The sequence below is a fragment of the Rana temporaria genome, chromosome 4, assembly GCF_905171775.1.
Source record: "Rana temporaria chromosome 4, aRanTem1.1, whole genome shotgun sequence".
NCBI classification, from domain to species: Eukaryota; Metazoa; Chordata; class Amphibia; order Anura; family Ranidae; genus Rana; species Rana temporaria.
Window position 1 is genome coordinate 261,093,467 of NC_053492.1, and position 15,354 is coordinate 261,108,820.

Genomic DNA, 15,354 nt, shown 5'->3' on the forward strand with positions numbered 1-15,354 from the left:
ACTCCACCCAGCGGGCGCCGGAGTATTACACCTACGATCCGAAGGCGTACGAAGCCGTACGCCTGTCAGATCGAAGCCTAAAGCCGTCGTAACTTGTTTTGAGGATTCAAAACAACGCTACGACGCGGCAAATTTGAAAATACGCCGGAGTATCAGTAGATACTTCGGCGTATTTCAACTGTGAATCTGGCCCAAACATTTTAAACACAATATAAAGTGTGATCTTGCCTCAAAATTGAACATGTTGAACTTAATAAGTTCCAGAGTTTAAAATGTTTTTGGTTTTAAAACATGCTGCCTGTTTCTGCGTTTTCGCCAAAAATTTGCAATGACAAACGTGTAATATGTTGTATTTTCTAGTTACAAAAAATTACACACAATTTAAATGTGCAAGGAGTAAAATCTTTTGGACTCAAAAATGTGTGGCTTCTTACATCAATTTCTAAAATAATTTTAGAAGGTTATTTTGTGGGTTTAGACACTGACAATGGTGGTTAATTACTAAAGAAAAATACACATGGCACTAGGAGAACCTTGGAGACAGATAAAAAACACAAGCAAAAAATAACATTCAAGAATTTTTCCGGAATTTTTATTTTATATTTTGAATAAATCAAGATTCGTCTGGCATAGCAATGGCCCCCCTACCCATAAAATAATCCACATAGTGTTGTCGCACAGCACGGGCGCTTTGGGGGGGCAAGCCAGTACGGCCAGCTTCCAGGGCCGGAAATTTAGACTCAGGCCCAACAGATGTCATATACAGTGGGGCAAAAAAGTATTTAGTCAGCCACCAATTGTGCAAGTTTTCCCACTTAAAAAGATGAGAGGCCTGTAAATGTCACCATAGGTATACCTCAACTATGAGAGACAAAATGTGGAAACAAATCCAGACAATCACATTGTCTGATTTGGAAAGAATTTATTTTCAAATGATGGTGGAAAATAAGTATTTGGTCACCTACAAACAAGAAAGATTTCTGGCTCTCACAGACCTGTATCTTCTTCTTTAAGAGGCTCCTCTGTCCTCCACTCATTACCTGTATGAACTTGTTATCAGTATAAAAGACACTTGTCCACAACCTCAAACAGTCACACTCCAAACTCCACTATGGTGAAGACCAAAAAGCTGTCGAAGGACACCAGAAACAAAATTAGACCTGCACAAGGCTGGGAAGACTGAATCTGCAATAGGCAAGGAGCTTGGTGCGAAGAAATCAACTGTGGGAGAAATAATTAGAAAATGAAAGACATACAAGACCACTGATAATCCGCCTCGATTTGGGGCTCCACGCAAGATCTCACCCCATGGGGTCAAAATGATCACAAGAACGGTAAGCAAAAATCCCAGAACCACACAGGGGGACCTAGTGAATGACCTGCAGAGAGCTGGGACCACCGTAACAAAGGCTACCATTAGAGTTGAGCGGACACCTGGATGTTCGGGTTCGACCGAACTTCGGAAAAAAGTCCGGGTTCGGGACCCGAACTTGACCCCGAACCCCATTGAAGTCAATGGGGACCCAAACTTTTGAGTACTAAAATGTCTCTAAAAAAGTAATGGAAAGTAGCGAACGCAAGGCACTAAGTGAACTTCAGCATAACAACAGTATCGTAATAAAGAACAGTGACAAGGGGGGCAATGTCGTTCTTTTAAAACTGGATCAATATGAACGTGAGGCCAAACGTCTGTTAAGTGACACCTCAACCTACAAAAAACTAGATGTAAACCCTTTACCAGGGATAGTTGATACACTGAACCACAAATTGAAGCTAGCTAAAGAAGAGGGATTACTTACCACGAAAGAATACAACTACCTCCTAGTAACCGACTACAACATACCGACGTTTTATATTATACCAAAAGTCCATAAGAGTTTAAATAATCCTCCAGGCAGACCTATTGTGTCTGCCTGCCATGGACCGCTTGAGAGAGTGGGTAAATATTTGGACCTTCTCCTCAAGGAATTGGTCACCGATCTAGAGTCATTCGTTCAAGACACACAGCATGTGTTAGCGAAATTAAATGAGCTCGACAAGTTTCAGGAAACAGACGATATACTGCTCGTGGGTATCGATGTCGAGTCCCTATATACATCTATCCCGCACGAGATTGGTATCAAAGCAGTTGAAACCTTTCTCGAATCCGCATACCCAGCTTCAGGACACCAAAACGAATTTATTATTGAGTTACTTTGTTTTGCATTGCATAACAATAACTTTCAATTCTTGAACTCCTATTACCATCAAATAAGAGGGACATCAATGGGAGCAGCCTGGGCACCAGCCTACGCCTGCCTCCATTTAGGCCATTGGGAAAAGGAAGAGGTCTACACGTCCGAGATGTACCGCCGCCACGTACGCACGTGGTGGCGGTACATCGACGACGTGTTAATGATCTGGCAAGGATCGGTCGAACTTTTGGAACTCTTTTTGTTGGAACTAAACTCCAACACACGCAACATACACCTAACATACACCTATGATGCGGAGAAACTGTCCTTCCTGGATCTACAAATAACCTTGAAAAACAAAAAACTGCATACTTGTACTTATCGTAAAGATACTGCAGCAAATAATTTACTTTATGCCACTAGCCACCACCCTAACTGGCTGAAAAATGGGATCCCGGTGGGTCAGTTTCTCCGCATCAAAAGGAACTGCTCAAATCCAGAGGACTACAGGCGCGAAAGTCAAGAATTATATTCACGCTTTCGTGAACGTGGATATTCCCACGGACAAATTAAGAAAGCTCGAAAAAGGGCGGCAATACGTGACCGCCTGGACCTCCTTACCAAAAAGAGAACCATCGACAAAGTCTCTCATGAGACGGTAGAGCCCATTAGAATCATAACCACGTACGGGTCCCAATGGGACAACGTCCGTAGGATCCTCGAAAAACATTGGGGGATCTTACGAAATGCTCCCGTCCTGACAGACTTTGTCGGTGAGTCTCCAAAACTAGTTGCCCGTCGGGCCAAAAGTATCGGGGACATACTAATTCGGTCAGAATTTACGAAAGAACCTGAAACCACATGGTTATCTAATTATCCAAGGTCACTTGGTATGTTTCCCTGCAACCGATGCCAGGTCTGTCCATATGTGGACAGAACATCAACTTTCACTGATGCCCATGGTAAAGGATTGTATGAAATTAGGAGCTTAATTAACTGCTCGACAGCGCGCGTCATCTATCTCATAACTTGCCCATGTCCCAAAATCTATGTGGGAAAAACTAAACGATCCCTGCGTGTACGTCTGGGCGAACACCTAAGGGAAATAAACGAAAAGGTGAAGGAGCCCGAAAAACCCCTCGCAAGGCACTTTGCGCAGTGCCACAATAGGTGCTCAGATGGCCTGACGGTCAAAGGCATATATGCCCTTAAACTACCTAACCGTCGAGGCGATTTTGATCGCATCCTATTACAAAAAGAAAAATGGTGGGTATACCATTTAAAATCCTTGGTGCCCGTAGGATTAAATACAGAACTCAACTTGCAGGTCTTCCTAGACCCCTGATTAAGGAATACCATCTCCAATCGATGGTGACTCCATACAGTCGCTGCTAATGGACCTCTACATAAATTACTGGAAAATATGTCTATCTGAACATACTCATCTACCCATTCCTATACCAATTGTATATAGTTTACCCGTCTATTTTTACTATTTTTTACTCCTGACCTTCACATCCATCTCTCATGTAAACCCAACTACAAGCATTTCTATATATGCTATTTTAATTGCAGACCTCGGGTTTCCTGAAAAATGAAAAACCATCATTGCAATAGGCCATATATGTCTTTTTTCATTATATGGATGTTCTCTTTTTTCTTGTACTTTGTTATTATTTTTCCTCCCCTGTTGCGTCTCCCCTCACATTTTCCCTTTCCCCCAAAACCCTCTTGTCCATCCCATTGCATGTTCCCTCACCCCTTCCCCGTATCCCATTGTCCCTTTTTTCCAATCATCCATAGATGAGAAACATAGCTAAAATGGACTAATCTGGAAACATATCTCTTCACTTTGAAGATGATCTTTTTCCTTTCTGGAACAAGTTACAGAAAAGATATAAGAAAACGCACTAAATGGCTCTGATGAGCAACACAAGCTGCCCATCGCGGCCGCAATAGGACAGTCATACTTTCCTTTTTCCCGATTGGTGATGGGCGTCGACAAGCGGTATGCATAAATCAAAGCACCGCTGCCAGCGCCTAACACGTCCAAGACGAAGCTACGCCAGTGCGCATGGCGAAACGCGTTGACGTCACCTGAAACAACGTGATCACGTGACCCCGGAGGTTCGTTCGGCTGGACGGAGGACGGAAACTTACGAGCATCAGCTTCGGATGGATGGCCTTGCTCGATCCGTAAGTGGCGCCTGATGCCTGGAGCTGCCATACGGCACAAAAGGAGAACTCAAGCGGATCTTTATCCACGGATGAATGCACCTTACTGAACCTGATACGGCATGTCACTGATGTGACAACTGCACATCGTGACTAACCAGCCCGCAAGTAGTTGAGCACCAGAGTGGCCCTGACAAAAAGCTGCATCTCATGGATGGACTTATCCAATTACCTTAACAGGCAGCGGACTGGTAATGTATTAGCCTCCCTTCAATGGGACGGCCAGTCATGTCATCTTTCTACACTTTTAACAGCAACTATCCTTGAATCAGGTGTTCGGTTTAGTACACAAACACAGGCTGGATTTCCTCCTGTGTATGAATGATCCCGTTTCTCCTTTGTTTGGCATATCAATTTAACTGCCTAAATACATGTTCATGATTCTGAACTAACCACTGGTGTGTCTATATATATTAACCAATACCAGGCAATCCACTTGTGCCCTGCCAAATGTCACATTGACAAATGATCAATATCCAGTTGTTCTATACTATTATATTTTCTTACCAACCATTACCATTTAATTTCTTTATGGTCAAAACTTCTGAATACTGAACTCTTTGTGAACTAACAAATCATCAAGCGCAAAGTCGACCAACAAGATAAGCATGATACATGCATATCCATCCTAAACACATCTAACCCTCCCACCGTCCATCCCCCACCAAGCCAGTGTTCAGCCCCACCATCTATTATTGACACCCCATTTGATCTTGCAGAGTGGATAATCATTGCATTTTCCTCTCATTTCACTAACTTGTTTATTGCATTAAAAATTCATATTTACTTGAGTGTCAATATATGATAGGTCTGAACACCACGTGTCCGGATCACGTTTCCTGTTAAATGTTTGTCCCTGTCTTGTCTTCTAATTCTTAGTGTTTATTCGTAATTTTTAAGGTAGCCACATTCAACATATTCTTATGGCAACCTAAATACCCATTATGTAACTTGTAATATTTAATGCTTATCTTTCATATTTTTGATACAAATAAATTTATTTAAATGTATCTTTGTCTTTTCCATTGATCACTACAGTGTTGCCTATAGTAATCCCTTTAAGCCTTACTGGCTGATTTCCCTCCTTTTTCTCCATCCCCTCATCCTTCCTTCTAAATTTCCCTTCCCTGCATTCATTCTATTTATTTTGCTATTACGTTTTTTGATTACAGCAACACAACCCATTCGGGTATTAGATCGGGTTAGAGAATCAATATTATTCTCTATACATACTAGTGGACATCTTGCACTCATCCCTTCCCTGTCCTTTCCCCTCGTTCTAAATATACTATGTTATTTGACCCCTATGGTCTTTTCTAGCAAGTCCACAAAACTTTCAATATAGGCATTAACTAACAAACTTTGTTCCATTTTCTCTCCTGGACTGGATATGGCCTTTGTGCTAGGTGATGAGATAGATCAGGAGATTCAAACAGCTTTCAATAGCGAAACGCCACAAATCCTCGATCAAAACGAGGAAATAAAAAACAAATTCAAAGACCACAAAAAATTGCTACTTAAACATTTAAATAGGAAATGGGATGTAACCTCCCTTGAAACATACATATCCCAACGGATTATCCCGAGGGGTTTAAGAGAGAGAGTGATTCCAGCTGAACATCTACACACAGAAACCTTCCTTCCTAAATGGAAGGAACTTTGCATTGAGCATGGTCTTAAATTAATGGGACTAATAGTTGAGGAGGAAAAATTGCAGTTAGAGATAATACAACGGGACATCACGGCCAGTGCTGAAGGTTTAGAGGCATTAAAAGATCGGGAAGAATTTGAAAAACAAAACACTCAACTTAAAAAAGACATAGACAAAGCCCAACTCAATTTAAAAATAACAAAACAGGGGAAATATAAGCGTGACCAGATAGATTTCGAAAAAAACGAGATCTTTGATCTCACTATTCCTCGTGGAAGAAGTAAGTCACGGGGACGTACTTCACGGCCACAATCAAGGCAACGCCGTAATAAAACACACGGCGACCCCGAAGACGACCCCATAAAATCGGTTATTTTTTTAGATCCAGAGGGAGGGGCACAGGACACTGCTCCAAACCTCTCCCCAAAATCAATCTCCAGAAAACCTCGCCCCCTAAAAACATCACAGGAACGCACCTACACAAGGAGCCAAAAGAAAAACTGACACCAGACTCCCCCCAACAATTGGGGGAAAACTTGTCAGATCTTAAGGTCATCAACTTCACAGACTTTAATCTGACTATAGACCATCTCAGCCTGCTCCAGAAGGGCATGTCTTTTTCTCCGGTGTCCAATATGGACGAGTTCACCGTCTATAAAGACATTGCCTTGTTCTTACGAAAAGTCTTCTATCGCTCACTGTACATTACCAATGACACGACAGATAGAACCACTGAAATTATCAATCCGGAGGACCAACGAATCCTCGACATTCTGAACTCCCTTTTAGAAGAGAATTCGACCCCTAATACTGAACCACTGGCTACAGTACGACGGGCTAACCTCAAAATAAAGTCACTCAAAATGCCCCCCATCTCCAAGAACAGGTGGTTACACCTTTTCTTGGATATGGTTCAAGTGGACCTGGAAAAAATAGACTGGTCACATAAGACTAAAGATAACCTTACTAGTAGCGAACGCAAGGCACTAAGTGAACTTCAGCATAACAACAGTATCGTAATAAAGAACAGTGACAAGGGGGGCAATGTCGTTCTTTTAAAACTGGATCAATATGAACGTGAGGCCAAACGTCTGTTAAGTGACACCTCAACCTACAAAAAACTAGATGTAAACCCTTTACCAGGGATAGTTGATACACTGAACCACAAATTGAAGCTAGCTAAAGAAGAGGGATTACTTACCACGAAAGAATACAACTACCTCCTAGTAACCGACTACAACATACCGACGTTTTATATTATACCAAAAGTCCATAAGAGTTTAAATAATCCTCCAGGCAGACCTATTGTGTCTGCCTGCCATGGACCGCTTGAGAGAGTGGGTAAATATTTGGACCTTCTCCTCAAGGAATTGGTCACCGATCTAGAGTCATTCGTTCAAGACACACAGCATGTGTTAGCGAAATTAAATGAGCTCGACAAGTTTCAGGAAACAGACGATATACTGCTCGTGGGTATCGATGTCGAGTCCCTATATACATCTATCCCGCACGAGATTGGTATCAAAGCAGTTGAAACCTTTCTCGAATCCGCATACCCAGCTTCAGGACACCAAAACGAATTTATTATTGAGTTACTTTGTTTTGCATTGCATAACAATAACTTTCAATTCTTGAACTCCTATTACCATCAAATAAGAGGGACATCAATGGGAGCAGCCTGGGCACCAGCCTACGCCTGCCTCCATTTAGGCCATTGGGAAAAGGAAGAGGTCTACACGTCCGAGATGTACCGCCGCCACGTACGCACGTGGTGGCGGTACATCGACGACGTGTTAATGATCTGGCAAGGATCGGTCGAACTTTTGGAACTCTTTTTGTTGGAACTAAACTCCAACACACGCAACATACACCTAACATACACCTATGATGCGGAGAAACTGTCCTTCCTGGATCTACAAATAACCTTGAAAAACAAAAAACTGCATACTTGTACTTATCGTAAAGATACTGCAGCAAATAATTTACTTTATGCCACTAGCCACCACCCTAACTGGCTGAAAAATGGGATCCCGGTGGGTCAGTTTCTCCGCATCAAAAGGAACTGCTCAAATCCAGAGGACTACAGGCGCGAAAGTCAAGAATTATATTCACGCTTTCGTGAACGTGGATATTCCCACGGACAAATTAAGAAAGCTCGAAAAAGGGCGGCAATACGTGACCGCCTGGACCTCCTTACCAAAAAGAGAACCATCGACAAAGTCTCTCATGAGACGGTAGAGCCCATTAGAATCATAACCACGTACGGGTCCCAATGGGACAACGTCCGTAGGATCCTCGAAAAACATTGGGGGATCTTACGAAATGCTCCCGTCCTGACAGACTTTGTCGGTGAGTCTCCAAAACTAGTTGCCCGTCGGGCCAAAAGTATCGGGGACATACTAATTCGGTCAGAATTTACGAAAGAACCTGAAACCACATGGTTATCTAATTATCCAAGGTCACTTGGTATGTTTCCCTGCAACCGATGCCAGGTCTGTCCATATGTGGACAGAACATCAACTTTCACTGATGCCCATGGTAAAGGATTGTATGAAATTAGGAGCTTAATTAACTGCTCGACAGCGCGCGTCATCTATCTCATAACTTGCCCATGTCCCAAAATCTATGTGGGAAAAACTAAACGATCCCTGCGTGTACGTCTGGGCGAACACCTAAGGGAAATAAACGAAAAGGTGAAGGAGCCCGAAAAACCCCTCGCAAGGCACTTTGCGCAGTGCCACAATAGGTGCTCAGATGGCCTGACGGTCAAAGGCATATATGCCCTTAAACTACCTAACCGTCGAGGCGATTTTGATCGCATCCTATTACAAAAAGAAAAATGGTGGGTATACCATTTAAAATCCTTGGTGCCCGTAGGATTAAATACAGAACTCAACTTGCAGGTCTTCCTAGACCCCTGATTAAGGAATACCATCTCCAATCGATGGTGACTCCATACAGTCGCTGCTAATGGACCTCTACATAAATTACTGGAAAATATGTCTATCTGAACATACTCATCTACCCATTCCTATACCAATTGTATATAGTTTACCCGTCTATTTTTACTATTTTTTACTCCTGACCTTCACATCCATCTCTCATGTAAACCCAACTACAAGCATTTCTATATATGCTATTTTAATTGCAGACCTCGGGTTTCCTGAAAAATGAAAAACCATCATTGCAATAGGCCATATATGTCTTTTTTCATTATATGGATGTTCTCTTTTTTCTTGTACTTTGTTATTATTTTTCCTCCCCTGTTGCGTCTCCCCTCACATTTTCCCTTTCCCCCAAAACCCTCTTGTCCATCCCATTGCATGTTCCCTCACCCCTTCCCCGTATCCCATTGTCCCTTTTTTCCAATCATCCATAGATGAGAAACATAGCTAAAATGGACTAATCTGGAAACATATCTCTTCACTTGGAAGATGATCTTTTTCCTTTCTGGAACAAATTACAGAAAAGATATAAGAAAACGCACTAAATGGCTCTGATGAGCAACACAAGCTGCCCATCGCGGCCGCAATAGGACAGTCATACTTTCCTTTTTCCCGATTGGTGATGGGCGTCGACAAGCGGTATGCATAAATCAAAGCACCGCTGCCAGCGCCTAACACGTCCAAGACGAAGCTACGCCAGTGCGCATGGCGAAACGCGTTGACGTCACCTGAAACAACGTGATCACGTGACCCCGGAGGTTCGTTCGGCTGGACGGAGGACGGAAACTTACGAGCATCAGCTTCGGATGGATGGCCTTGCTCGATCCGTAAGTGGCGCCTGATGCCTGGAGCTGCCATACGGCACAAAAGGAGAACTCAAGCGGATCTTTATCCACGGATGAATGCACCTTACTGAACCTGATACGGCATGTCACTGATGTGACAACTGCACATCGTGACTAACCAGCCCGCAAGTAGTTGAGCACCAGAGTGGCCCTGACAAAAAGCTGCATCTCATGGATGGACTTATCCAATTACCTTAACAGGCAGCGGACTGGTAATGTATTAGCCTCCCTTCAATGGGACGGCCAGTCATGTCATCTTTCTACACTTTTAACAGCAACTATCCTTGAATCAGGTGTTCGGTTTAGTACACAAACACAGGCTGGATTTCCTCCTGTGTATGAATGATCCCGTTTCTCCTTTGTTTGGCATATCAATTTAACTGCCTAAATACATGTTCATGATTCTGAACTAACCACTGGTGTGTCTATATATATTAACCAATACCAGGCAATCCACTTGTGCCCTGCCAAATGTCACATTGACAAATGATCAATATCCAGTTGTTCTATACTATTATATTTTCTTACCAACCATTACCATTTAATTTCTTTATGGTCAAAACTTCTGAATACTGAACTCTTTGTGAACTAACAAATCATCAAGCGCAAAGTCGACCAACAAGATAAGCATGATACATGCATATCCATCCTAAACACATCTAACCCTCCCACCGTCCATCCCCCACCAAGCCAGTGTTCAGCCCCACCATCTATTATTGACACCCCATTTGATCTTGCAGAGTGGATAATCATTGCATTTTCCTCTCATTTCACTAACTTGTTTATTGCATTAAAAATTCATATTTACTTGAGTGTCAATATATGATAGGTCTGAACACCACGTGTCCGGATCACGTTTCCTGTTAAATGTTTGTCCCTGTCTTGTCTTCTAATTCTTAGTGTTTATTCGTAATTTTTAAGGTAGCCACATTCAACATATTCTTATGGCAACCTAAATACCCATTATGTAACTTGTAATATTTAATGCTTATCTTTCATATTTTTGATACAAATAAATTTATTTAAATGTATCTTTGTCTTTTCCATTGATCACTACAGTGTTGCCTATAGTAATCCCTTTAAGCCTTACTGGCTGATTTCCCTCCTTTTTCTCCATCCCCTCATCCTTCCTTCTAAATTTCCCTTCCCTGCATTCATTCTATTTATTTTGCTATTACGTTTTTTGATTACAGCAACACAACCCATTCGGGTATTAGATCGGGTTAGAGAATCAATATTATTCTCTATACATACTAGTGGACATCTTGCACTCATCCCTTCCCTGTCCTTTCCCCTCGTTCTAAATATACCATTAGAGTTGAGCGGACACCTGGATGTTCGGGTTCGACCGAACTTCGGAAAAAAGTCCGGGTTCGGGACCCGAACTTGACCCCGAACCCCATTGAAGTCAATGGGGACCCAAACTTTTGAGTACTAAAATGTCTCTAAAAAAGTAATGGAAAGGGCTAGAGGGCTGCAAATTGCAGCAAAATGTTGGTAAGAGCATGGCAAGTACTCTGCAAACAAATGTGGATAGGGAAATGACTTAAAATAACATAAAATACCTAAAAATTACACTGGAGGAAACACTGCAAAATATATTTTTTTGCCCTAAATGGGTGTTTTTTGAATAGCAAAATAGAAGAACAGTATCTAAAGGGTGTATCTCACAGTAACATATGCAGTGCTGGTTTAATTTGATTTCTGAAGCAGGACTGACTCCTATCTATTTCTCTCCCTAAAAGCAAAACCAGGCAGGAACCTTTCCCTAAAGTATCTAAAGCAGATATCTCACAGTAACATATGCAGTGCTGGTCTAATTTGATTTCTGAAGCAGGACTGACTCCTATATATTTATCTCCCACAGATAGATGTCCAAGGATATGTAATAATTATGATAAGGATACAATAATCCGACTTTCTTCAATTTGCTGTTCATTTTGTGCCCTTTGAGTACATGCCGGGAGTCACCCATTGGGTGTTTGGAAGGGATGATGTCTCTTTGGTATATGGTAAGTGGCGTGCACACTTTTTTCCATGTCCCCTACCCATCAGCTGCCAGGGAGACTTTCTGGGTTCGTTATCCAGACGTCTTCCAATTCACGGAAGAGATGGCAGAGATGCCCTCTCTTCTTGGTGAATTATATGGCAGCTGTGGTTTTTTGTCTCCCTCCGCTCTTTGACCGTTCCTTATGAAACGGTACAAGAACGTCATTATCAAGGATCTGGGCTGTTTTCAATTTACAGTCCATCTTCCCCTCATTCTCCGTGCTTATCTCCCCCCCCCTCCTTTTCAAACATAAGATTAACGCTCTCTTGGACTTCTGCTAAAAAAATCCCCTCCTTTTTCTTCTCTTTGTCCCAAGCTCCGGCTATCCCTTATACAGGATTTCGCCAGGCTGTTAGTCCATTGCCAGCCCTATTCTAAAATGGCCGCTGCGGAACTTCCGGTTCCGCTGGTGACCATTCTGGCAATATTTTGCTGGAATCCCTCTAGCAGGATGTCCGCGGCGGAACCTCCGGTTGCGGGGGTGACACTCGCGGACAGCGGACCGGTGAGATCCATGCGGCGCTTCGCTTGGTGATGGCGCGTCGCATGGATTCTCATTTGTATGGCATTTGGAGTTTGTTTGTGACGTTAACAAATATATATTATAATTTTTTAGAAAAATTCTCCTTTAACGAAGCAACTATCGTTGCGAAACTAGTAGAGATGAGATCTTGACTTATATGACCCCCTTCGCTTCACCGCCACCCCCTTTCTAGGGGTTTATACCATCTCTGTGATTTGTCCAATCACCGAGATGGTATAAACCCCTAGAAAGGGGGTGGCGGTGAAGCGAAGGGGGTCATATAAGTCAAGATCTCATCTCTACTAGTTTCGCAATGATAGTTGCTTCGTTAAAGGAGAATTTTTCTAAAAAATTCATGTCCTATTTTATACTGCTGTTGATGTATTTTATAAACTTTGTGTATTTCCTGTTTTTTGATGTTCTGTTCAATAAATTTACTTATTTTTTTACCTCTATTACAACTCTCCCTTACATTTTCTTACACAGTACCGCTATATTCCCCTTGCCCCTACTTACTTTTTGGTCTTTTTGGGCCTCTGGGATCCCATTAACCTTTATTTTTATTCAAATTGCACATATGTAGATCGCTGAGTAATTTGATTTCTGAAGCAGGACAGTCTGACTCCTATCTAATTCTCTCCTTCAGAGCAGCAGCAGTTGGGAAAGTCCCAGCGCAGGGCAAACTGGGATGCCACATTCTGCCATTCCTGTGGCGTAGAAGGGAACTGTAGAGTCAAACAAGAAAAAATAAATAGTACTTTTACACATAACCTTTGGAAGCAGATTATAAACAAAAACATTATTGGACAACATCAGTATAACATTTTTTTTGATGAAGTATTTTAAGACAACAAAAACATTTTCAGTTAGCAGATTCCTCACCCCTTCTGATGGCAAATTTAAATATTTTTAGGGGGGTTCTAGATGAGTTGGGGACCTCACAAATCAAGCCTAGAGCACTCTGAAGTCTGAATTAAATGAAAAAAACAAAAAACATTTGGAGACATTTTAGGGGGGATTAGGGTAAAGCACTACAATGGATCAGACAAAATACATTGGGAAGTGACTAGGCTAGGTGTTTGGGCACAGGATAGAATGTTGGAGAGGTTATAGTGAAGAGAAATATGCATGTAGGCCAAAAAAGGAGCATAAAGCTTACAGCATGCATGGGGACAAAGGGGAGATTCACAGAATATTCCAAATATGAAAATTGGGGAATGAATAAAGAAATACAATACATTAGCAAACATTAAATACATTAATGTGATGTTAAAGGAGAAAACTTACCTTAATATAGTCATCCTGCAGTACTTGTATTATGGCAGAACAGGTGTCTGGGATAATAAGCCCCAGAGCCTGGGGGGAGATGCCTGTTGAGAACTTGAGGTCCTGCAGGCTTCTCCCTGTCGCCAGGTAGCGCAATGTGGTGACTAGCCTCTCCTCAGCACTGATGGCTTCCCGCATAATGGTGTCCTGCCTGGTGATATAGGGGGACACCAAAGCCAACAAATGCTGAAAAATGGGGTCCGTCGTCTGGAGAAAATTCCTGTAGTCATCAGGGTTATTCTCCTGGATCTCCCGCAACAAAGGCATGTGACAAAATTGGTCACGCTAAAGCAACCAATTCTTGGTCCACGAACTCCTCCTCAACCTGTTCATGGACTGGACTTGGGTTAAAGCATGAAGCCCAACACAAGCACAGAACGAACTCAGTGACGAGAACTTACCCGCAACATGGCTAGAAAACGGTCGGCCGGTCAGAACGATCTAAAAGAACGCACTGAAGAACAGCAAGGCCTATGAAGAATGACCTGAAAATCGGTAACGCGCGGACAAGAACACACTGAAAAAAACAGATACGTAGGAATCCCCAGCCAAATGAGCTCAGGCTGGACTTCTTCTTTAAAACATTTAGAAGAACTTGCACTAATAAAGCTAAAGACTTTCCTTTAACATCCACATTGGGCAGGCTTATTTATTTGCCTTGAAACCACAATATTCAAGACCTGATGATCTGTAGTAAACTAATTGAGTTACAGGACAGGTTACCTGTTGAATGCTATGTAAGCTGTGCTATGAAACAGTCTGGCATTTATCAGCAGAGACAGTTGTTCTAGAGATGGTGACTACTGTATTATGCATGGACAACATGAGAATGTAGTTACAATATCTCTAGTGCAGATGTAGATATTCTCATATTATCTGCGTGTTGCTACGTTGTACTTTCCGCTCAGTTTTGCACTCGTACATCTCAATCCTTATTTTTAGAAAAGCAAATAAATGGGGAAAAAACGGTTTGTTTTCTTGCCAGTAAAGTTGTATATCTCATGGATTAGGCAATCATTTCGATACATTGTATTCCAGTCCTGTTGTGCAAGCATACTATATTCTATAATATGTAACAGAGTAGAGGTATTTGGCTATTGTAAAGGTACCTCATCCATCTTAACCATTATCTACAATTTTTTTTAATATATTGGACTTTACTGGTACCAGAGAGGGACAACCACACAAAACTATAAAAGTATATATATTTTTTTTACAAAAAAATTAATATTTGATAAAAACATCAAAATACAATTTGCTATGCGATGTTGGCCATAATAATAACGTCACTAATTTTATTTTCAAAATGATCCAAGATTTTGATGCGTTTCACCTATAAGCTTCCTCAGGATCTCCTTATCTTGGTAGCAAAGAAAAAATGCTGCATCACTTTAAATGTATAGCTTGGAGATGGTGGTACGATATGCAATGTTAATAAGACTTTTGCGTGGTTTAGTGGGTGCAGCAAATATAGAATTTCGATGGTGTAAAGAATTTTGAATAATTTTGAATATAAAACACTTTGAAGAAAACCACTTTATATCATGGGGGTGATATTGTATTCTATCCCAGTGTCCTATTCCCAGTCAAGACCAGACAACAGAT